This window comes from Phoenix dactylifera, chromosome 10 (genome assembly GCF_009389715.1).
Source record: "Phoenix dactylifera cultivar Barhee BC4 chromosome 10, palm_55x_up_171113_PBpolish2nd_filt_p, whole genome shotgun sequence".
Classification (NCBI taxonomy): Eukaryota; Viridiplantae; Streptophyta; class Magnoliopsida; order Arecales; family Arecaceae; genus Phoenix; species Phoenix dactylifera.
The window spans coordinates 12,695,181-12,719,032 of record NC_052401.1 but is presented as its reverse complement, the minus strand read 5'-3'; the positions used below and the strand labels follow the sequence as shown (position 1 = coordinate 12,719,032).

Here is a 23,852-nt window from a genome sequence, read left to right as displayed (position 1 = left end):
ATACATTATGTTATATTATGTTATATTATATCATATAATATTATAGTAATATATTATATTATTATAATAAAATGTTATATTGTCATATAATTATATTATTATGTTATTATACTATTGTATATTATGTTATATTATTTTATTATACTGTACTATACAATATTATATTATATTATGTTATGTTATATTACATTGTATAAATGCATGACAATACTAGATTGCTATCATTATTATACCATAATAATCATATTGTAATAGTCTAACATAATTATATTCCTATAATATTATACTATTATATTAACATATTATACTATTCTAATATAATACTATTTAAAATAAATAATTTGTAAATTAAGAATACTTTATTTTAATATTTGTGATAGTATACAGAATTAAAAAATTAAAAATGCTATACAATATCTTTTATTTTCATTTTTTCATACTAAAATCATTTTCTTAGTTTGTAACCAAATAATTGTTAAAGTTCCATGGCACTTTAGAAAAGGGATGGCAACGAGCCAGTTCTGGGTTTTTATTTTTGTCTGTGAAACGAGATTTATAAAAAGTTATACATATCCAGATCGAGTTCACGACAGGTTTTGCTATTACCCATATATGCTCGGAACCCACTACGGGTTGGGTAAAACCCGCTTTGTTAGGGTTGGAGTGGGTTGGGTAAAACCCACTTCATTAGGGTCGAAATAAATTGCCACCCCTACCTTAGAATTATAGTTAGCAAACAATAAATATATTTTGGTTACAAGCTATTCTAGCAAAAACTCTACTTTCAAAAGCTATCCTTCATTTCTTACGGAAATTGGTGCTTTATAGACCCTCAATGGTTGCTTTATTAGCAACAAGAATTATTGGCTTCGGTTCTCTTTGTAGCCAATGTAATCTGAAGGATGAGATGCAGAATCACTTATTCTTTTTGTGCCAGAAGTCTGGTGAGGTCTAGGCAATGGTTGGTGACCCTCTAAATCCCAAATTTTCAATAATGCCCGCCAACAATTGAGTTCTTATACGCGAAAGCCACATCAGACCAGATGAGCTTCTCTCAAACTCTACTGGGTGACATCCTTTGGCTGATTTGGAAATCTAGGAATGAGAAGTTTCAATGGCATGTAACACATCTTACTAGCATAGTTTTTAATGTTTATTATCTTGCTGCTGAAATAACATATCTACTAACATAGCTTTTAATGTTTACCATCTTGCTGCTGAATTTTGCAGATCCATGGAGGTTTCGTGCGGGATTTGTCTAAACTGCGAAGTCCCCAACCCCCCCCCCCCCCGGCGGTGCGCCGCGAAAATCGGTCTAAACTGGATGGTTTGGAGCATAACCGGTGAGAACCATCCGGTTCACATCGGCTCGAACTGGTCCAGGTCCCCTCCTCCTTTTTTTAAGCGATCGGGTGGTTTGTATTGGCTTGAACAAGTTTGGGTCCCTTCTTCCTTTTTTAAATGATGGAAAGGCCCGAGAAGCCTTTCCGAGCCTTCTTAGGCCATTCCTTTTCATTTTTTTAAAATCTCCCTACTAGAAGCACGCCATTTTTGATGATTTAAGAAGAATCCAATCCAAAATAAGATACGGTGCTCTTCTCTACCTCATATCCTCCTCTTTTTTAATACTGAAAAATACCAAAAAAATTTTAAAATAAGGGGAGGTCATACCAAAATTAAAATTTATATAAATCTATAGATGATATATATAATCCTACTAAAATATTTAATTTTTATTAAATATATAACTTTAATTTTAAAAATATATTTTTGGATTAAAAATAAAAAATAATAAAATTTAAAAAATATCTGAAAAACTAAAAACTTATTTAGAGATATGGAAATTACTCTCGACCTAAATTTAGTATTTATTTATTCAAGATTTAACGTGATAATGCGTATAGTAGCCTATATCTAAATTTTAAAAAATTAAAAAATAAATAGTCTTTGATGTATGCCCACCCCGACTCCTCTGAGGCTAGAGTCAGCTCCTCCCCCTTTGTAAATTCTGAAATGATTTATTTGCATCTCCAACCTTTGAAATTGATTTCCCAATGCTTCTTTATGCACTTAATAAAACAAGCTTTCTGAAAGAAGAAATTTATCTTTCCAAAATACAAAATCATTAGTATCATACTCAAATATTTTATAATTATCAAAATCAATCATTTGGGTCAACAACACGAGACTTTTAATATGCACTGATGTATGAAGATCTAATTGATGCGCTCATTCACTCAGCTCAGTCGGCCATGCATATGCTTGCGGCAAGGTGAGGCATGGCATGCATGTGAGCGTGGCGTGGGCGTGTGATGGGGACATCAAATTCCTTCATTTCGATGATCGCGCCTTCAGAGCCACTCGCTCGCGTTCGCACCAGAGATTGGCATCATGATGGCTGGAAGATGCTCTTGAGCCACAAGATTGATTCAGGCTCTGGATTGGATCCATTCAAGTCTGCATCATATTTCTTTTATTGCCTTATTAGTTGCTTTGTTTGAGTCAATTTGGTTGTGTTTCTGTTATTTTGGATTCGATTTGATTGTTGAGTCGAGTAATTGGATCAATTGATCGATATAAGACCAAACTATAAAGGTCCAATTTTGGGTGTGATCAATTGGTTTAATGGTCTAATATTAGTAAGGTTTAATTTGGTAATTGACTTAATCAGTTAATTGAAGGTCCAAGTTTGGTTAGTTGTTAATTGTTTGACTTGGTCAATTCATGATGTAAGGCTTATATAAGGGCCACCCCGCTCATGAATTAGGAGACTTGAATGATTGAATAAACCCTAGCCTCCTTTCTTCTTCTTCTCTTCCTCCTACTTTTTTCTTCTTTCTGTGTCTCTATAACCTCTTTCTTTCTGCATCTCTATGACCTCTTCTTCCATCTTCTTTCCTTCTCCTTCCTCTTTCTCTCTTTCCCTGCAGTGATCCGCCATCCAGCGTGTGCATGCGCGATGCGTACACACTTGTCGCCGGCATGTTTGCCTTACGCCCAACAATTTATAATTATTTTACTTTGCTTCTATAACGTAAGCATTATAGATTTCAAATTTCTAGAGGTGGTTGATGTTAAATTTAAATTTAAATTTGAATTTGAATTGGAGTTTGCCACTCTCGTCTGACTTGCCCACCACAAGCACACATTATGGGTCTCATCATAACACATGCTATTGGGCTTTTATGAGGTGGCAATACAACCAAGCCATTAAGTATTTATTGAGAGAGTCGTTGAGGCCTTATGGGCTCCTCAGGCTTTACCTGGACTGGCTCTAAAAAAGGGCTCCAGGTCAAAGAAAGTCTTTTGATAGTGAACCTCCGAGTTAGAGAGACCTTCTTTGTGCTCTTCTTCCCATCCAATTTTTCTCTTCCATTTTTCATATTTTCCTCCCTTCTCTTCCTCCCTAGGCAACCAAAGGAGCCTTTGAGTCAAATCTCCACAAAATAATGTTTGTCATAGGAGGCTTCTAGCTGAGTTGGGTTCATTCTGCCTTAGGGACAATCTTGTCAAATGCTTGCATGAGAAAGGCAAAATTTAATCTAGGACAGTATCTTTACATGCCTCGTGCCAAGCATGCCTTCCTTCCAAATTTCTTTTATAATATCTTTTATTATTGAGTTTAAAATCTCTTATAAATTTTGTGTTATGCATTATTAGCAATTTTTAAGGAAATAGCACAAGGATCAACTGACTCCAATCTTCATCGGCCAGAGAGAACATCTAGAGCCCAAGCCCCATTCCCTCTTTTGAATATCCAAAGTTAGGATCGTGTCCCATAAGAAAACCTTCACCATGGCTGGGGCAACCGGCTTTCGATACATGGCGTGCAAAAGGACAATTGCTGACAAAATGATAAAAGCTCAACAGAGTGACAAATGACCTCTAGATGCATGAGTTAATGATCTCCAAAATCATATAAGTTTTTTTAGTATATAAGTACTTAAAAATAGTAAATCATATTCAATGGCTCGAATCTTTAATATAGGATCCATCATCCAATTTTAAAAAGGTGTAACTCTATAAAAGTTATACTTGTATAAAATAAGCGTAAACACCCACAAAATATAAGAGAGAGAGAGAGAGAGACTAGGATTTGGTTACACACTGGAAATCATGTGATTCAAAACTCCTAATCCATACATTGATAGTCAAAATACATATATAGTTTTATATTATTTAAATTGTCCAATTTTTTACCACTTAGTGCAGAGTCTCAAATCAAATGATTTTTGTTATGTAGCAGTTTTAGAAGCCGTAAATCACATCCAATATCTCGAATAAACAATATGAGGCCTTTATCATTCAATTAAGAAAGATGTAACTGTATAAAAGTTACAACATGTATATCTTGAACTATATATATATATATATATATATATACACACACATTCTTCATGTCAATGTATTTTATATGTTATTTTCAGAATTTGAAATAAAATATGAATTTAACAATCATAAAATTTGAATTTGCATAAAAGGTCATAATCATTTGTTCCTATCAGTGAATCTATCCGCAGTTACAAAGAAGAAAAAGAAAAAGATATAAAAATGAACATGTTATCTACCAATCTAATTACCCAATTGTTGTAGATATCTGGAGACTTGGGTTTAGGCCTATTCTCACCCTAATTTTGGTATGCTTCATATTATCGTAATTCTAGAAAAGAAACATCCAAATAAAAATTAAATTAAATAATAAAAATCAGAACTTGAATCCAAACTTGCTTGAGCTTCATTTTTTGTGGAAGAAAACCCTGAGTTTTATCAGCACTCCCTCGTTCTTCTTAACTTTTTTAATATTCCAGTTTCTCTAGCATTAGCCAATCTCTATCTAAAGTTAAATCGCTCATTATGTTGATCATATGACAACTTGATAGATCTGGACCTTACATTGATGATAAGGACTAAGGTTCCACCGTTGGATTATTTTTTAGGTGACTTTGGAATTAATCTCGGAAGTAAGGAGCGTAATCATCGACCTGACAAAATAAAAGAGAATGTTATGTCATTAACTCCTGGTAACGGGCATGAATTCAAAAAAAAGAAGAACAGAAAAGGAAATCATTAGAATTTAATATGAGACTAATTAGAGGCAACGATCAAGAAGAAAATAAATTATTTTTGGAAAGTCAATAAACATCTTCATCTCTTTCATGCCTCCAATTCTTAGATAAAAAGGTTATTAGCCATGGCATGGTGCTCTTCTAATCTCCTTCTGAAAAGAAAGTAGCAAAGTAGAGAAAATGGAGGGTTGGGAGGAAAAAATTTTGTATACCCGGTGGTGGAATGATCAAAGTAGCATCTACCAATCTTCATGGATTCAGTCGATACTCTTAGGTTTGTATTTCCTGCGACTTCGTTATTTTTTCTTTAAAAAACCTACCACTTTTTTGCTTCCCCTTCATTTAAAATGGTAGTCATATTTTTTATATAAAAAAACTACATTTTGATGTTTTGAAAAAGAAAAAACTATATTTCTATTGCATGAAAATGTGTTACATATGATCCTTGACAATAGTTTACATCATACTACTTGGTTGAGAGTTCCACTTTCCACACCTCTAAGGCTTGCATGTTCTTGAATGTTGATTGGACTTTGAATATATGCATGGAGACATTAAGATGGTATTAGGTACTGCATCAGAATCTTAATCATAGCTATATGAGCCCTCTTGAATGCATTTGTTGCAATGTCTTGAATGATTCAGTCTTTAGTATTATTTTCTTTCGGGAGATCCATTTGAATTCATCCATTAACTAAATTCATGAAGGTCAAAGAGTCAGAAATCTCATAAATCTCATATTGGTTTTTGAGAAAGAAAAAAAGGAAGTCCTCTAAATAGCTTGATTGATTTGTTTAGAAATTGAGATCGCGGATACATGACAATAGTGTTTTGCAGAGCTTGAAGAAAACATGCAAGAGATGCCTCACATTGATACAAAAGGGGATGGAAATTCTTCCGCTCAGAAAGCTGAAATGTTTTGTCAGAAGAAACTGGAGCTTGTGAAGAAGGTTGAAGATTTCCGAGATTATATCATTCAGTAGTAGAATATTACAGCCAGCTATCTCATCGGTCATCGCTCTCATCAACTTCCACACAACAGCTTGAGAATTTTCATGGTGTGGAAAAAGTCACCCAGTTGGAATCATCTGACTCAAATCCAGAGTCCGGGGTGGAAGATCCTGAACACGAAACAAATGTGAACAATGTCATTAGAGAAACTGCAGATGGCTTTGCTCCAGATGCCACAGATGAAATGAGTTCAGAAAATTCTGAGAGAATGATACTAACTAAAGAACCAGCTGACTGCTATAGCAGAAAAGGGTGCTCAAAAGAGACATGGTTTCACTTTTCAGTGCAAATACTGTCCAAGGTTCTGCTATATTCCATTCTCTAGAGGCAGCGGTTCGTCGTGCTTCTGAACAGTACTGGGACTAATAGAAGAGAATTGGACACACCTGAATGAGCTGACAAAAAGGAATGAGGAGAAAAGAGAAGCCAATTAGAGAGCTATGGAGTCAGATTGAAAAGCTTATGAAAGAGAACCAAAATACTCCAAGAGCAGCATAGCAAGTTGATGGATGAGAATGGAGCTCTCCATGGAGATCCGAACCTAGCAAGTTTACACAGGTCCAGTGCCATGAACAAGCAAATACATCTCATATTCTAGGCTGAGACCCTACTCCTGAGTGCATTTCGCACAGGTGGATTGCATAATGTTCGCCGCATTCTTCAGATATGCAGATGGGTAATTGTTCTATCTTTCCTTTTTGTCAGTATCTTTTTCTTGTTTGTTCAACTTAGTCATAGATTTTCAAGCTGGAGGCAACGGAACCACCTGTCCTATTATTTCTTCCTGAATATGGTAGTGAGTCCTGATGCTCTGAATTGATTTTGACGATTACTTTGTGATATGATTTATTTCTTCAGCTTTTCTATAATTCTAACAATGTAGGTAATATGACTATATATTTGAACCACAATTTATGTTTGTAACTGAAAATCTGCATGAGTACACGTTGAGAATGCTGGCTTACTTCTCAGAGTCATATATAGATGGATTCTACGATTTAGTGACATAAATTTAGATTTTTTATGAGAAGAAATGGTTACGCTTTGTTATCAAATAGAAAAATAGGGAGAACCAGATATGCGACATTAGTGTAATGGTACATGGCACTGACTGTATATTTTATCAACAAGGTGCCTGTTGCACCCATTTTTGCTGCTATTGTCCTGACTGGAAGAAACTATGCCCATAATAGCATTGGATTCATCACATGAAAGAAACAAGTTTAATATTCTTTAAGAGAGAGAAAAAGGCAACTTGTATGAAAGACAGGAAGTTGAGTGCATGACTTTGCTGGTGTTTCTCAGTGATCATTTTATTTGATTTTGCTACTTTTCTGCATTGATTTTTCCATGCTTCTGGTTTCTAGCATTTCAATCCGACGAGAATTCCTAGCAAGGTCACCTCTATTGAGAGGCAGCTAACTTATGTCTATGTATCAGATGTCTCGAACATTTGTGCTGGTATTCTAATTAATAGGCTATAAGATTTATAGCTTGTATAGATTTTGATATTTGAAGTGACATTACTGTGGTCAGAACTAAATCAACATACTTTCCCAATTTGTCCAAAATGTTGTGTCTATGGGATGTTACTTGATGGATGGATCTCTCCGGTGAAGTTGAGGCAGCAAATGTCCTAAAATTTCCATGACCTTGGGATCACGATATCTCTTTCTATATTGCAATGTTACCGGTAATCATCACAAAGTGTTTACCAAAAAACTAATATAAAAAAAACGCCTAAGAGCAGACCTATTTCTATACGTGACATATGCTTAGTTGGGGAGAGTTGGACTCTGAATAGGAGTTTTATTCATGTTCATTTTAGGAAGATAGAAATGCTCCAATCTCTCAAACCTATTCCTACTCTTTTATGTATTGATTCCATTTTGATTCTATTCCGGTCGAACCAAATACTTTGGAAGATATGGCCATTCTAATCCATTTTGATTCCGATTTCGGTCACAAACCAAACACGTCTTGGGTATTTTGGATATCAATTCTGATTCCTAGCTTAGAAATCAACTTAGTTTATTCTATATTGCTGGCGTGTTCATATCACCACCGAGATGCGGTGTTCTATTCAGGATCAACCTATTGCAAAATGGTGGCTTTGTTCCTTGGTTCCGAATCACCTCCATTCTATTCACTCTGACAATGCGGGTATTGACAACATGAGGAAAATTTTATAGAGCCTCTTTCCGTTCCTGTTTTGAGAAGAATATAAAGATGTTAATATTTGCTTGTTTATTATCTAGAGCCTAATCTGACTTATTTACGGCCACTTTATTCGAGCTTAAATTTTTGGCCATGGTCAATCCAAAAAATGTTTAGAACCATGGCAGTTTTAATCTCATTCACCATCGAAGTGACTAACGACTGTTTATTATCAAAACAAAGATTGAATTAAATTCATTCATACTTAAGTTATTGATCAAAAATTGGGACATGACAGGACAACAATGACACTAAACTCCATCCTAGGCTTTTGGAGCTGGTGATGAAATTAAAGACATTACAAAATGATCTCTTTAGCTGCCTCACTCACGCCCAGACTTCTTATTCCAATTCAACTTTCCAATGTCCATCAGTTATGTTGAAACCAATTTATGAACATTGCAATTGGTATCCACAGCCAACCATTTCAGATGAACTGATATTTCCAGCAGACAACATAAATGACTTGTCATTATACAAATCCAGGTTCACACCATCAAAAGGAGAATATATCCAAAATTTTTACTTCTCCCCGTTGTTAACTTATGATCCAACAAGGCTTCTCCTTTTGTTGCTGTCTAAAGAAGCCTGAGATGTGCAGTATCATTCAGTTTCTTGATTTGCCATCCTGTTCTCTGTGAGTGCTGCAGCAGCGTCACTGAAGAATATCTATACATATCTTATGGGACATCACGCGACTACAGTCCAGCAGGCCAGTGAGAAGACATTTTATTGGGACTGCATGAGTGAAGATCCAATGCAGGTCTTGAGGTTTCTGGTATTTGCTTCATTAAGAAGTTCCCTGTGTGCGGGTTCCCTAGGGAGAACTCGTCTTCTGTTTCATTATCTCCAGTTGTCACAAACTGAAGTTACTTTTACCAATTTCTTCCTTTGAAGGCCTGGCCGATTATGCCTGTAAAGCAAATCCCAGTGAGGCCCATCTCGCTCTTGACTGAATTGGTAAAGCTGTTGCAGGAGAATTCCTTTGTCTCATTTTGATGAGCTGATGTAGCTCCAATAGCCAGTTTCTCAGGCAATCTTAGGACTGTTCTGTTAAAGAATTCAATCATCCGAATTCCACCTGCCTGAGTGATTCTCCTGAAGGTGCAGAGAAATCAGGCTGAGTTTTGTCCATTAAGCTGACAATTTCTGGAGTGTAAACTTCTGATTGCAGGCAGCCTTCCACTGACCCTGACTTATTTCAACTAATGATCTGAAGATTGTATCTGCACCTCCGCAAAACCAAGTTCCTGTGGAATTGAATCACATATCAATCCGGCAACAGGAAAAGATTCAAGCTTTATGCACTCGTAAGTATCAGAAATAGTACAACAGAAAGAAGACCCTCTTACATTATTAGCAATTAAAATTGTTTGACAGATGGCAATAACAAGAATACCTTTCAACAATATTTTTAAAGCCTATAGAGAATCAGATAATTAAATGATAGATAAGGAACAAGCAAGAAGGCTCTTCAAAATGCAACTTGAAAGAGTGCATAGTCAAGGTAAGAGCCTATATATAGCAATCAACACTTGTAAGTTTAATAGAAGTTCTAATAACTATGACTTTTTCTAATAAGTGACCAGAATTTTGGTCAACCTTAATAGATGAGGGCTCAGAGAAGGAGAAGAAAGTCATAGATGCTGATCCGATATCTAAAGTAATCATGAATGCCCCTCTCGAACATTACAGCAGAAATGCTCAAAGAATAAACAACAAATATTCTATCTCAGAATTTCCCAGCACTGGTTCAGTATAGCTTCAAACTACTGACAATTCCTTAGAGAGAATGGCAGCCAGAGATTGAGGTATCACATATTGGAGCGATGAAGGCAAACATTCTATCTGAGAATGGTATCATGTGAATATCAAGCCAAGTGTGCAAGTTCTGGCGCACACACAAGCACAAAGGGAACTAGCACGCAGCGGTGCATGGTGCTGGTAAAGCATTAACATGGTAATTGCCAGTTTCATGCCAGACAGCTAGCACTTTAAAGCTTAATACCAGCCCATATATATGTGAACTTCTAATAGCAATGACTTTTTCATTCTTATGAACAACTTCGGCCCTTTTTGCCACAGTTGCAAGCATGCTGTATTCCTGAAACTTCTCCTTTAGTCTTCTCTTCAATTATTAGATATTTCTAGTGAAGATACATTATGGCAGCAAGGTCTGCTAAACCAGTACCAAGACCCATACTGGTTTGGTACCATACCGATATACAGCACACTTGGGTGTACCGGTTTTTCTTTTTTTGAGTTTTTCAGTTTAAATTAATTTGTAATCAATCTTTTCAACTTTTTAATGATTCTAACTCTAATTTGATTTTTTTTGATATTTTTTATATTTCTATGATTCCGGTTTAACCTAAATGATGCATGTTCTTTAAAGTAATACAAAGCATAAAATGATTAATGAGATGTTGCATGTTATAAGAAACAACATGAAATATCTTAAAATCTACTAGTGAGGTGAAAAATATAAATAATATTATTAATTACATATATTTAAAGTACAATATACATACCGATACGTAAAATCTCGTTAAGTGGCGATGTCTCTCGTAAATATCCGGATCATTAGCATAGTCTGTAGGCATGTCGACCCACTCCTCTAAGTAAGCAGCGCTGTAGTCCTTGTATGTTCATCGCATAACGAACGCGCTCAGGATTATAAGCACTCTCGGATCTCTCAACGAAGCTCTGGCTCTGAAAGGTATCATTTAGCTGATAAAACAGCTACGAAGGGCCATCCGAATAAGTCGGCAACAAAATCCGATCCTTAAGATGCTTCGAGCTGCATGAGGTAACAGCCACCAAAATATCCATATCTGTATTCGTATGGGTTACATAAGTTGTTTATGAATGCAGGTAATAGGATCCAATATGTGACTTGAAACCTAATACATTTATGGATCCTACTCCACGTGCAAGGACATCAGCAGTTACATCATGTCCCTTGAATAACTTTGAGGAGTCCATCTTCTATATGCAATAGTATCCTCTGGGTTCTATCAGATCATGCCACTGTTAGGGCTGGAAGTGGGCTCGGGCACGGCCCGAAGCCCATCGGGTCGGGCCGCCCTCGGGGCCGAGCTATGGGCTAGGCTCAATGTATTTCGGGTCGGGCTCGGGCTGAATGATTAAGCCCATATCTATTTCGGCCGGCTCGATTATTTCATTCGCCCGGCCCGGGCCCGTCCAAACCCGAGCCCACACCCAGCCCCGACTCGCAGGCTCGAATCGCAGCTAAACGCGTAAAGGCCCTAAACGGCTAAAGCTGCTAAACCCAGTCAGTTGCCCTTGCCCACTTGCCCCGACAGGCGACAGCGGTAGAGGCGACGACCGACGAGGCGTGGAGCTATGGTTTCTCCGGTCGTCGACGACAGGCGACAGCTCGAATCGAGGGATTTGCAGAGGCGGAGCCGCGGAGCGGACGAGCGGTGGAGGCGATGAGGCGTGGAGCTAGGGTTTCTCCGGTGTCGTCCATCGTCGACCGTCCAAGCTCGGCGAAGTGGTGAAGAGGAGTCCCAACCACCCTATCGTCGGCGAAAGCTAGGTTTTGAGGTACGATTACGAATGATATTTCTTCGTTCTGGTTGAGATTTGCAAAGACGCAGAAGCGGACGAGCGGCGGAGGCGTGGAGCTAGGGTTTCTCCGCTTCTTCTTGTCGGCTCGTCACCGGTCGCCAGCCGTCGTCGTCGACCTTCCAAGCTCGGCGAAGTGGTGAAACCCTAGATCTGAGGGCTCTTCGACCGTACTCGACCGTTCTCAGTTCTCACCCCCATCGTGATCTGAGGGCTTTCACCCCCATCGTGATCTGAGGCTTTCACCCCCCTCTGGTATCTATGTGATCTCTGCTTTGCTTTCCATCAAAAAAAATTCTGCTTTGCTTTCTGCCCGAAGATGTATGTGTCTTTTTTTTTGGCTTGTTTAGCAGCTGCAAATTAAGAGATTGGTTGGGCTTGTCTTTGTACCCATGCAGGACATGCCTTCAATTATGTGCATGATGATCCTTTTCAAGCTAAAATAGTAGTTGATGTCTTGAAACTGGCTAAAGTGACTTAATACCATCTCCAGTAGCAATATATAATCAACAGTGTGTCAATTCACCCCAAAAACCACACCCTTGTGCCCCTTGTTTTTCAATATGCAATCCCCAAATTCCCTGATACTGTCTTGATCTTGAAGATATGCACAATCGGGCTGGCCCAAAAGAAATTCCCCAATCGGGCGGGCCCAAACGGGCTCGGGCCGAGCTCGGGCCTCGTTCCTGTAAAATTGTTCGGGCCTCGGCCCGGCCCGAAGCCCGGAAAAAAATTTCGAGCCGGGTTTGGGTAGGGGTGTGGCCCGGCCCGGCCCGGCCCACTTCCAGCCCTATGCACTGTGGTCCCTATCCTGCGTAGCTTGCGTAAACTAGAACTCATCGGTAAATTGAAAACCATCTTATGGCGTCTTATAAACGATGGTCTTATGTCCTCCACTCTCTGTGGCCAATAGATCCATGACCACCAGAAAATACTGTTCTTAATCTATGAATCTGAGTGAACTTGCTCCTCCACACACTACATAGGGGGATACAGGTGCCTTTTATTTTTATTTTTTGGAGTACTGAGCAGCTGCTTGCTTACCCTTTGTGCCACTTGCTGTCTACTTACCCTTCGTGCCACTCGCTACCTGCTTACTCTTCGTGCCACTCTTTGTTTCTTGCCCTTCATGCCCCTCTTTGCCTGGCTACGTTAGGAGGATGGATGTCGCCCTCCTAACCGAGTCGACTGGGTAGCGTAGTGGCCTCGTTTAAGTATCTTTCGATCATATCTCTGAGAGGATGTCTCGGACAAGGAGTCATATGGTGATCGGCCCCCAATAATGCCTATGGTTGGAGTTGATCAACTGAAAGGACGCGCAGAATATTGCTCTTTGCCCATTGCCATGCATCAACCCTAACCTTATTAGCTACAAAACTGGCCGATCATAGAAGCGATCCTCGCTCATCGAACTCTGGCTCCTGCTGCTGGCTCATCATCCATCTGATCTTAGAATCATCCTCATCATCAACAAAAACACTATAGATTAAGTATGTGTATTTTAGCTTCACTTTCTCTTGAATGTACTTCAGCTTTAATCTCAGATTGTAGTAAACACATACAAAGTCGTTGAGGCCGCTTTTATGTCAAACGATTCCTCTGCTTGCTGTGAACGAGGGCAAAGGTGGACCAGTTGCGCTCATTAGGCCTGTTAACGAGCCGAGCGGAGCCCGAGCCGAGCGGACTCGGGCTCGAGCTTAGTGTCGAGCTCTGCATGGGCTCGAGCTTGGACTTGCTTGGCAAAGCAAAGGCTCGGGCTTGAGCTCGTAAAGCTCATTTCAATTACGAGCTCAAGCCCGAGACCAAGCTCGGGCCACGTAACCCCTTCGTTTTTTTTGGGAACTGTAATTGCCTTGTTCTAAAGGCAACAGAGCGAGAAGAGATGACTGCATTGCCTCGAGCGACAGCTTGAGCTCGGTGGCAGCGGCGGCGGCCGGCTGGGGAGGCAAGTCGATGGAAGAGGGAGAGGAGGAGATGGGCCGCCTTCTATCCTGCACCGAGGACGGGGAGCTTTCGGCCGGCCGGTGCAGTGGTGGTGTCTGCGGCAACGGAGGAAGAGGAGCGCAGGGAGGTGAGCCTGAGGGAGTGGCTGGACTGGCCAGGGAGACCGGCAGACCTCCTCGAGCGCCTCCACGTCTTCCGGCAGATTGTCGAGGCGGTGAAGCCTCGCCCACTCACAGGGTGTCGTCATCTGCAATGTTTGCCCCTCCTGCTTCGTTCTATCATCCTTCAAACCGCATCTCCTTCATCGAGTTCGCCTCCTGCTCCACCTCCGGCTCCGACTCCTATGAGGACACTGGCGGCGCTCCGACGATAAGCCCACAGGGCGTCGGCTCATAGACCAAGAGAGGACTCCCGAGGACACCTCCGAGAAGGTGTCGGACACCAGCTGCCTGCGCTCGGGCTCGGTGTATGCCGAGCAGGTGGGCGGCGGTGGAAGGGAGGTGGCGGTGGTGGAGGAGAAAAAGGCATTTTCTTTGAAGCAGATGCTGCTTATGGAGTTAAATTGGTATATGAGCCCACAGGAACCAGCGGCAGTCCAAGTATACACGGTTTAGGGGAGACTCAAAAAGAGTCCAAGCAGTGTTAAGTCACAAGCCCAAACAGGCTCATGAGTTGCTCGGGCTCGAGTTCGGATTTAAACGGGCCTCATTTTGAGCTCGAGCTCGTTTGACTTACAAGCCGAGCTTTTACCGGGCCGAGCCCGAGCAGCTCGGCTCGTTAACAGGCCCCAGCGGCTCACAGCCACTCGAACAGACCATCTGGAAGAGAATCAAAATAGCTGGCCGCTTAAAATTTTTACGGACAAACCAAATGAATCCACCATTTAGCTGCAAAAATATTGAAAAGAATTACATATAAGATAGTATCATATTAGTAACCATTTTTTCTTACTTTAGTAACCAAAATAAATCCACCATTCAGGTAAATGTCCTCCTAATATATAATATATCTGAATTTATACCTTTCTTACTTACGACGGCTGCTGAGACTCCAAAGCTGTTAATGCCCACTCTAAATATTTTGGTCTACAAAAAAACTATTGTAATATGTTAACTGAAGATACCAGTTAACTTACATATATCACTTCAGTTAACTTACCTCTTCTAGACATAGAGCCACGACTTCTAGATCAAGCTCCATCTTATAAATCACATTACGCAGAACAATCAAAAGTTCGTCATCTATATCGATTCCAACTACGGTGTACTGAACCTCAGATTTAGGTAGTATACTGCAGATAGAGTTCGTTATTGTCTTAGTAAAATTATACAAGTACAAGAGCAGTCTAATTTTCAATGTTCTTACTTACCTACTAGATGCAAGCCTCCTACCCATCTAGTAGTCTCACCGCCACTCAACGATGTTGATATACTTCTGGGCATACATCGTTTTTGCCTCCTTGATCTGAATCTTTTTCTTTCATCATATAATACAAAAAATCCAAATGGGGTACCTCTCGCTGTCCACGGCTCGAAGCACTTCATACAATGGGCTGATAAGCCTTCGTTATCTTCTCGGCCTGCTGCCAGAATGTCTTCCTCGTCACCAACTCTTCGACAATGCTGGCCCTTGCAATTTTACTTTTCTGCTACTCGGCAGTGACAAACATCTAATCTATGGCTGCTTTTTCTCTCAAGAAGGCTATCAAGTGCAACGTAGTTGGTTGCAAACTGTGTGAGTTTCAAAATCTCTTCTCCTACATATCTTCTTATCAGTAAAAGGACCCATATATGATAAATATATCTAGAGATAGTTTGGGCTATCTCTACTGTCTGTTGCACCCCTATGAATCTTCGCAATGTCCATCAATATGAGGTCAGTACAATATACAGCACATGAGGTCCAAAAATGTGATCACTGCTCCATTAAGATCTCCTCGGCAACCTTATATTATAGCCCATTATCAGTGATGACCTGCACGATATTCTCCTCTCCTACCTAATCAATCACCTCTTCCATCAATCTGAAGATGCACATGGCGTTGTGCGCTTGATCAAAAGTATCAACCTTATGAAAGAAAATCTTCGTATCACAATACATCAATAAATTGATAATGCTCCACCTGGTATGACCGATCCAATCATCACACATTACCGTCAGTCCATATATGCGCCATTTGCTCTTGTATGAGGCAATCTACTTCTCTAACTCCTCATTATTGTTAAGAAATTCGTCGTAGATGTCTTTCAGTCCTAAAAAATCTACACCGGGATCGATAGTTTGCATAAAGAAAATGACAGACCTATAATACGTATTGTCTACCACATTCGCTAAAATATGGCTGAAGTAGAACCAAAATCTAAAAATTAATTATATAATATGTATTAATTATATATTTTTAATTATTTGTTAAATAAAAAAATAATTTTTAAATATAAATATTTTAAAAATATATTTCAGCTCAGATCCATGTAGATCTCAATAATGGATACTACATATATTTTTCTAGGCCCGTGGGCATACATTAAAGACGACTTATTTCTCTTTTTTTCAAATAAAGGCTTAGGCCACTATGCGCATGATCGTATCAAAACTTGAATAAATGAAGACCAAATTTTGATAAAGAGTAGCTTGCATGCCCCTAAATATGCTTCTGATTTTATCTTTTTTTAATTTTATTTCTTATATTTTTTTATTTTTAATCCGAAAATATATTTTTTATGTATTTTTACCGAACAATTCGCACTAAGTTCGAATGAAACCAGCCGGTTTCAAATGGTTCCGGCTGGTTCGAGACCAGTCCCAGCCGGTTCGGGGACCGGTCCCAATTTTAACAGCCAAACCGACCTGGTTCTCCACCTGGTAGGCTCGATACAAACCAAATCGGAATAAATCGGTCCAATTCGGCCTACTTTGGTTGGCAGTCATTTAATTCAGGAGAGCCACCCCAAAATTACCAATGTTCTTCATGGCCTCCACCCAACTTGATTAACAAAATAATGTTTTGTTCCATAAACACATAATTAGGGATCCAATTCTAGTTAAAGCTAGCCTAACCAGATCTAAACGACTCCAAAATGCCCAGAAGAGCATGCAAGTATCAGACCTCCACCATGCCACAAAGGTTGCAAACTGCATGAACAAAACTGGTCTAAATTTATACGCCTAATGAAAAAGTATTCCATAAAATTGCGCAGAAGTTGTTTAAATGGATATTAAATGATCTCTGTAGGAAATTGCTTGAGATTTGTCCTTGAAGATGGTCAAGGTTCTTGTCTTCAGTCTAGTGGGCTGCTAAGTTTCTGGTGTCGCATGATTAAATAGATGGCAAGTTTTTTTGATTCTTCTGCTTTCTTAAATGGGCATCACGGCCTGGCTGATTGCTGAAGCTCTTGCCCCCACCATATTGCTGCCTCGTGGTGCCTCAAGTTGTTGATATGGCTATGCTGATTTTGCAGTGGAATTTTTGCATTCCATATGCTTCACATGGAAATCTGAACTACTTTTGATAGGTAAGAAATATGTAAGTAAACATGAGCGCCCAAAATTGGCCCTTCATCTCAGGAGGAAGAGAAGTGGATGGAAAGCAAAGGAGCAAAAATAGCACATAACAAGGCAACAAAAATACTTCAAAATTCACATATACCAAAGCTATAAATTGGGCCGGCAAAACTTATTTCGAGATAGAAGGCACTGTCCTTTTTTATGGTTGCAACAAGGTAGTGGGCAACAGACAAACAATAAAAGGAGGAAGTTATTATTTATAGAAGATAATCTGCAGTGCATGTTACATTTTGTTCAGGTTATCAGTCATGCCTTTAAAGGAAATATGGCTTGAGAGCTGAGAAGGAAAGGTAAAAGAACTTGGAACCCTACTTGGAACCCTACATGGAACCAATAGATGATCAATTTTTTCTCAATCAGTCAAGGCTTCCAGTATATGGTGTGAACTCCAAAAATTATGTAAACACTGGGTATAATATAATATACTATATATGTAACTAGTTGTGATAACCATACTGTAATTTCTTCACATATGACTTGTGCTATAAGAATGGCAAACATCTTAACAAAGCAGATGATATTTGGTTTAAAAATGTCTGCAAAGTTAATGTCATTCAAACCAACAATAGTTGCTTCCAGAGAATGCATTCGTCACATTTATATAGACCGATAAATACAAGAAAGAGAACCAGTCTTCAAATAAGCAAGTTAACAAGGTTTCTTGACATTGTGAAAAAAGCACCCATCCATTTCCCATAGGGTAAAAAGGTTGGCAAGGCAATTTTTATCTCAATGACATGTCTAATATTAAAATGAAGGACTGTTTCTGCAGCATTCTTTTCTATGCAAAATTTCTTCACATAATTCAAAGAATCATCATGTTGACAGTAGATCATGGACATTTTTAAAGCTAATATAATTATACAAGATAGGCAGCAATTTAGATCAAGAAGACGATAGTTGGTTATAAAACAAAAGGATCACTTCGTTTATAGTGATGAAAAATGCATGAAATTATCTTTGTACTAGTGAATATTTATCCTGGACAAGATGTACAGGGTTCATGCCTATCTGCTTACTGCCAATTCCAGTTAATAGACTATCACGGTTCCATGGCATGCAATAGAAATGAATGCATCAGGATCACTCTTAGATATGTTCATGATGTCTACCGTGATTAATAACAATTACACAGCTATAGAAGATAATACCAGCGAAGACATCGAAATGATACATCCATAAATCCTAACAACTTTTTTGTTAAATAAAATTCTAAACCAAAAGATATTCACAATGCTCCAAAATAATCAGGAAAAGAGCCAAAAAAAAAAAATCACAACAAATTAAGCTCAGCAATTTAGATAACAATTATATTTGCATTCAAATACCCAATATGCATTAAAAATCAAATTTTAGTCAAAATTTAAATAAAAAGTTCTATAAATTTAATCGGTAATGCATTCTAAAGTAGCCAAGGAATACAAGAATAGTACTCGGAAATGCAGCAGTATGGTTGAGTAATTCCGGTAATTGAACCACACTGGAGTGATAAATGATCACAGAAAGGAGCATTTAATCCATATTACCTGACAAACAGAGGCCGCAGTGGCCCTCGCCCGATCCAACGGCGACGTGTACACGGAAGTTAACCTCACACCTTGAGATTTGAGGAACACGGCCAAAGCCCTGGCCTGGCGCTCCCCTTTCGAGGTCAGCCCCGCCGCTGGCCACCGTCCGCCGACCAGATCCGGCCGCAGGCCAGCCTCGCACTCTCCATGGGCAATAAGGAGCACCTCCGTGGCCCAGTCCATGGGGCCTCCGGACGAGATCGCAGGCGCAGGCAGAGGAGGGGGCAGGAGGACGTTGCAGGGGTCCCAGACCCGGACGGAGGGGCCGAGGAGGCGCGGGGTGCCAGCGGCGGAGAGCTGGGGGGAGAGCGGGGATGCGGCGGCGCGGCAGGGGAGGACCTCGGGTTCTTGCTCGAGGACCTTCCCCTTGGAGGTCGTGGGGCTCGCGAGAAGGCCCCGCTCCTCTTCGTCGTCGTCACCGTCGTCGCCGTCTACGCGGCTGAGGGAGGAATGGGAGGAGCCCATTGGGATCTGGGGGGTATGGGGAGGCGGCGGCGGGGCTAGCCTCCGCCGGCGGCGCCACCACGGTCGGGGAGATCTGGGGCCGCGGAGGGCGGGGAGATCGGGAAGCGCATCGGAGCGCGGGGGACGAGATCTAACGAAGGATGGGGCGAATATTTTGCATTATTTTATTCATTATATTTTATTTTAATTTTTTAGGGAAAAAAATGGGAGGGCGAGGAAAAAAAACTTAGAAGGAGCAATATATATGACAAACATTCTTGTGTTTTTTAAAATTATTTTTAAATTTTATATTTTTATAGGCAGATACAAATTTTTACTGTCAAAACAAAAATTAAAGCAACATCTTTTACTAATTTATAAAGAAACAAAAACATAAAAGCAGCTTGGATAGGCCCTGATTTTTCAATACTAAATATATTTATATGATAGGGTGGTTATTTTTGCTTGACATGAGTTTTGCATAAAAAAAATTATTTTATGATTGATTTTCTAAAAATATCCAATTTATGTTATTTTTACAAAATAATACTCATTTATAGAATGATTTGGTAATAATTTTACCCTTCGGTCCAAATACAAAAATGAGTAATGCACACATTTGAAATATTTAATTTGCATTAATATATAATTTGAATATTCAATATATTTGCTTAGGCTACCATCCATTTCATACTCAGCATCAAGAGCAAAATGATTGAGAGATCTCACGGCCATGTTTGGATTTTTGGATAGTGTGTCCATGAAATAAATCAATACATGGTTGGAATGTTGAGATCTTGAGAAGCTGTGTGGTGGAGGGAATATGTGTGTGTGTTCGTGTGTCCGTGTTTTATCAATATAGAAAAATATGGGTGATACAACTTGGTACTATGTAAAACAAACAAAAGATCCGGGCAAAATCTCACAAAGGAATAAGTCTAAACCCAATATCTCCTTGAGGAAACCGAAAAAAAAAAAGGAGAGAACATTAAGAAAAGAGACTAGAACTTATATTTTTTGAAGATTTTATCTTATTTATTCTCTATAAACGAATCCGTCACGAACTATAGATTATTCTTGAAACATACATGTGATTTTAGATTTTTAGTAACCTTTCTACTAATGATGCATATTTTATCATCAAATCTGGAGGGTTGCACATATAAATTACACTCACTAAGATTTTATTCAAAACCATACAAATCTTATCACCAAGATCAAATCAGCAAGCTTCAAATATTTTGTACAGCGATAACAGGCCCGAGCTAAGCTATATTAGAATTGGTCCAAACCATTCAAGCTAAACTATAGGAATTTGAAATAGTGGTCTTTGGAAGCCCTATTACAAATTATGACATAGGGATCCACCTAGATCCCTATGTCATCGCTTTCAATCAGTTTGTATTCAGCACATCTTTAGGGAAGCTAAGTGGCAGTTTTGGCCACCAGTAAGGGAGTTTATCAAATTTGTGCTTGGCCAACTGACATATTATGATATCTATGGTGGGTACATCTAGGGGACTTTGTAACTAATCTTCAATCATTTTGACCACTATCACTTTAACTGAAGGAAAAAAAAAAACACTAGTAGTCTTTGACTGGATCGAGGGCTGAGCCAATAATTTATAGGCTGAATTTGGGCTCGAAAAAGAAACCTGGATTGCACACCGAGTAGGGCTTGGCCATATTATTTTTTTTCCAGGTTAATTCAGGCTTTTGGTGGGCGATCCAAGCCCAATTTATTAGCAGCCCTAAATGGTAGTATTTATTTCTACCATGGTGAGTATTTTAAACAATGGCCTATCAAATCTTGACCCTTGAAGTTTTCCTTTCTTATTATTTATTTGAATTCTCAAAGTGTAACTAAATTTTCTGCTACATTTTCTTAGTATTTTGTTGAATTCTGTAAAGGTTGTTTGGAGTCATGTCAGTGGAGCCTCATGCAATTCAAGTTACATTTTCTTAGTATCTAAATTTTCAGGTGATTAACACAACCATAAGCGTCGTTGTAGAGCAGGTCATCACATAACTCCTTATCTAAGATATCCACTCAAAGATATGATCGAGAGTTGCTTAGATGAGGCCACCACACTATCCGGTTGATTCAGTCAGGAAGACGACATCCATCCTCCCAGCATAGCCAAGCGAGAGGTACTTCTAGATAGACTTTTTGTATTATATAACGGAGAAGACAAAGAATCATATTAGAGAGGCAGGTCTGACACATGTTTAGGAATATATTGACATCATTGAGCAGTGGTGGGACTAATAGAAAGGTAGGAACTTGCATCTAGCTGGTAAGCAAGAATATTAAAAATTAGACTGCTCCTTTACTAGTACAATTTTACTAAAATAGTTACAAACTCTATATATAGCTTACTACCTGAACTTGAGATTCTAGTACATCGTATCCGGAATTGATATAGATGACGAACTTTTGCCGCTCTGCGTGATATAATTTATAAGACAAAGCTTTATCCAAAAGTTGTGGTCCTATGTTTAGAAGAGCTAAGTTAACTTAAGTGACATGCATAAGTGAACTCGTATCTTCAATAATTAATTACAACAAGATTCATTTTCAAAGATTCAAATATTTGGAGAGGGCACTACCAGCTTTGGAGTCTCAGTAGCTATCGTAAGTAAGAAAAATATGAATTCAGATATATAATATATCAACGATAACTATTATCTAACGTTAAACGGTTACTAATATGATACTATTTTATATATAATTTTCTTCAATATTTTGGCAGCTGAATGGTGGATTTATTTTGGTTTGTTCATAAAAAATCTTAAACAGCTAGCCATCTAGATCCTCTCTCAGACAGTCTTCTCGTGTGGTTGTGAATGCAACTAGTTCACCTTCACCCTCATCCATAACAAGTAGAAGAACCGTCTAACATAGAACTGCCTCAACGATTTTGTATATATTCACTACAATCTGAGGTTAAGGCTATAATTCATTCAGAAGAAAATGGAGCTAAAGTACATAGATCCATTCCATAATGCTTTTGTTGATGATGATGATGCTCCTATGATCGGATGGCTTATGGGCCAGCAGTAAAAGCTGAAGCTTGATGAGTCAGGATCGCCTCTATGATCGGCTAGTTTTGTAGCAAGAGAGACTAGAGTCGATGCAAGCCAATGGGTAGATCACAATATTCCACGCATTTTTGCAGCTGAGCAACACAGCCACAAGGGTTATTGGAGAGCCAGTCATCACATGACTCCTTGTATGAGACATCCTCTCCGAGATATAATCGAGAGTTGCTTAGATGAGTCCACCACACTACCCAATTGACTCAGTCAAGAGGATGACATCCCTACTCCCAGCATAGCCAAGCAAAGAGGAGCACGAAGGATAAGCAGGAAGCTTCTCATTATAGCAAAAAAAGAATTAAAAAAAACAGTTGCAAGCCCAATGGAGAGTATAGAGGAGGAGTCAATTCACTCTGATTCAGAGCCTAGCAATAGCAGCGATAACAGTTCCGGTAGTCATTGATTTGCTGGACAGAGAGGGAGTAGAGGATATAAGACCACTGTTTATGAGACATAGCCGCAGGGTGGTTTTGATTCACTAGTCAATCTTAGTTTATACATCCTATACATAATAGAAACCATGGTTCACGATCTGGTAGAGCCCATAAGGATATGATTGCATATAGAAGAAGGGCTCCTTGAGGTTATTCAGATGACACGATGTAGCTACAGATTACGTCACACGTAGAATAGGATCTATAAATATATCAGGTTTCGAGTCGTATGCTGGATCCTATTACTACAGCCATAGACAGCTTATGACCCATATAGATATATATATAGATATAATATGTTTGAGGCATCATCTTTTAGTAGCTACTATCCTACGCAGCCTAGAACATCTTACAGATCGGATTTTACTGCCGATATATTTGGATGGCCCCCTCCACAGCCGTATTATCAACTAGCGAAAACTTTTTAAAGCTAGAGCTTTAGTGAGAGATCCAAAAGTTGTTATAATCCAGAGTATGTTTATTATGGTATAAGCATTGCCGAACACAAAGCTAAGGAAGAGCCTTCAAGTCAGTGTAAGTCATATAACTATAACCACGGGAAGTACTATTATTAATATCACTATTTATGTAAAAATAAATATGACACTCATTTATTTGACTTTCATTTTTATTAAATATGAAATAGGTGATGGTGATTCAAATTGAAGAAATAAACTTGTTCGAGATTTGAGTTATAAAACTGGAGAAGGCAACATAGGAAGCATGCTTTCTCTTGAGATGGGCTTAAGTGAACTTTCTTCACTGAAGGCCTGCTTTCTTCTTCGTCTTCTTGTTTCTCTGTTTAATTTTTCATATCTCCCTGGACATATATCTTGGTTCTTCGATAAGTGATTACCATGAGTGCTAGCTTCTTTTGAACTTTAGTATAGATCTGTTGTTGCTATTATTGCAGT

The 23,852-nt window shown here is 39.0% G+C and overlaps 1 pseudogene; it reads right to left on the bottom strand.

Annotated features, from left to right (window-relative positions):
• Positions 1 to 8,605: 8,605 nt before the first annotated feature.
• On the bottom strand, positions 8,606 to 19,591 carry LOC103697355 (annotated as a pseudogene).
• Between the last annotated feature and the right edge of the window lie 4,261 nt (positions 19,592 to 23,852).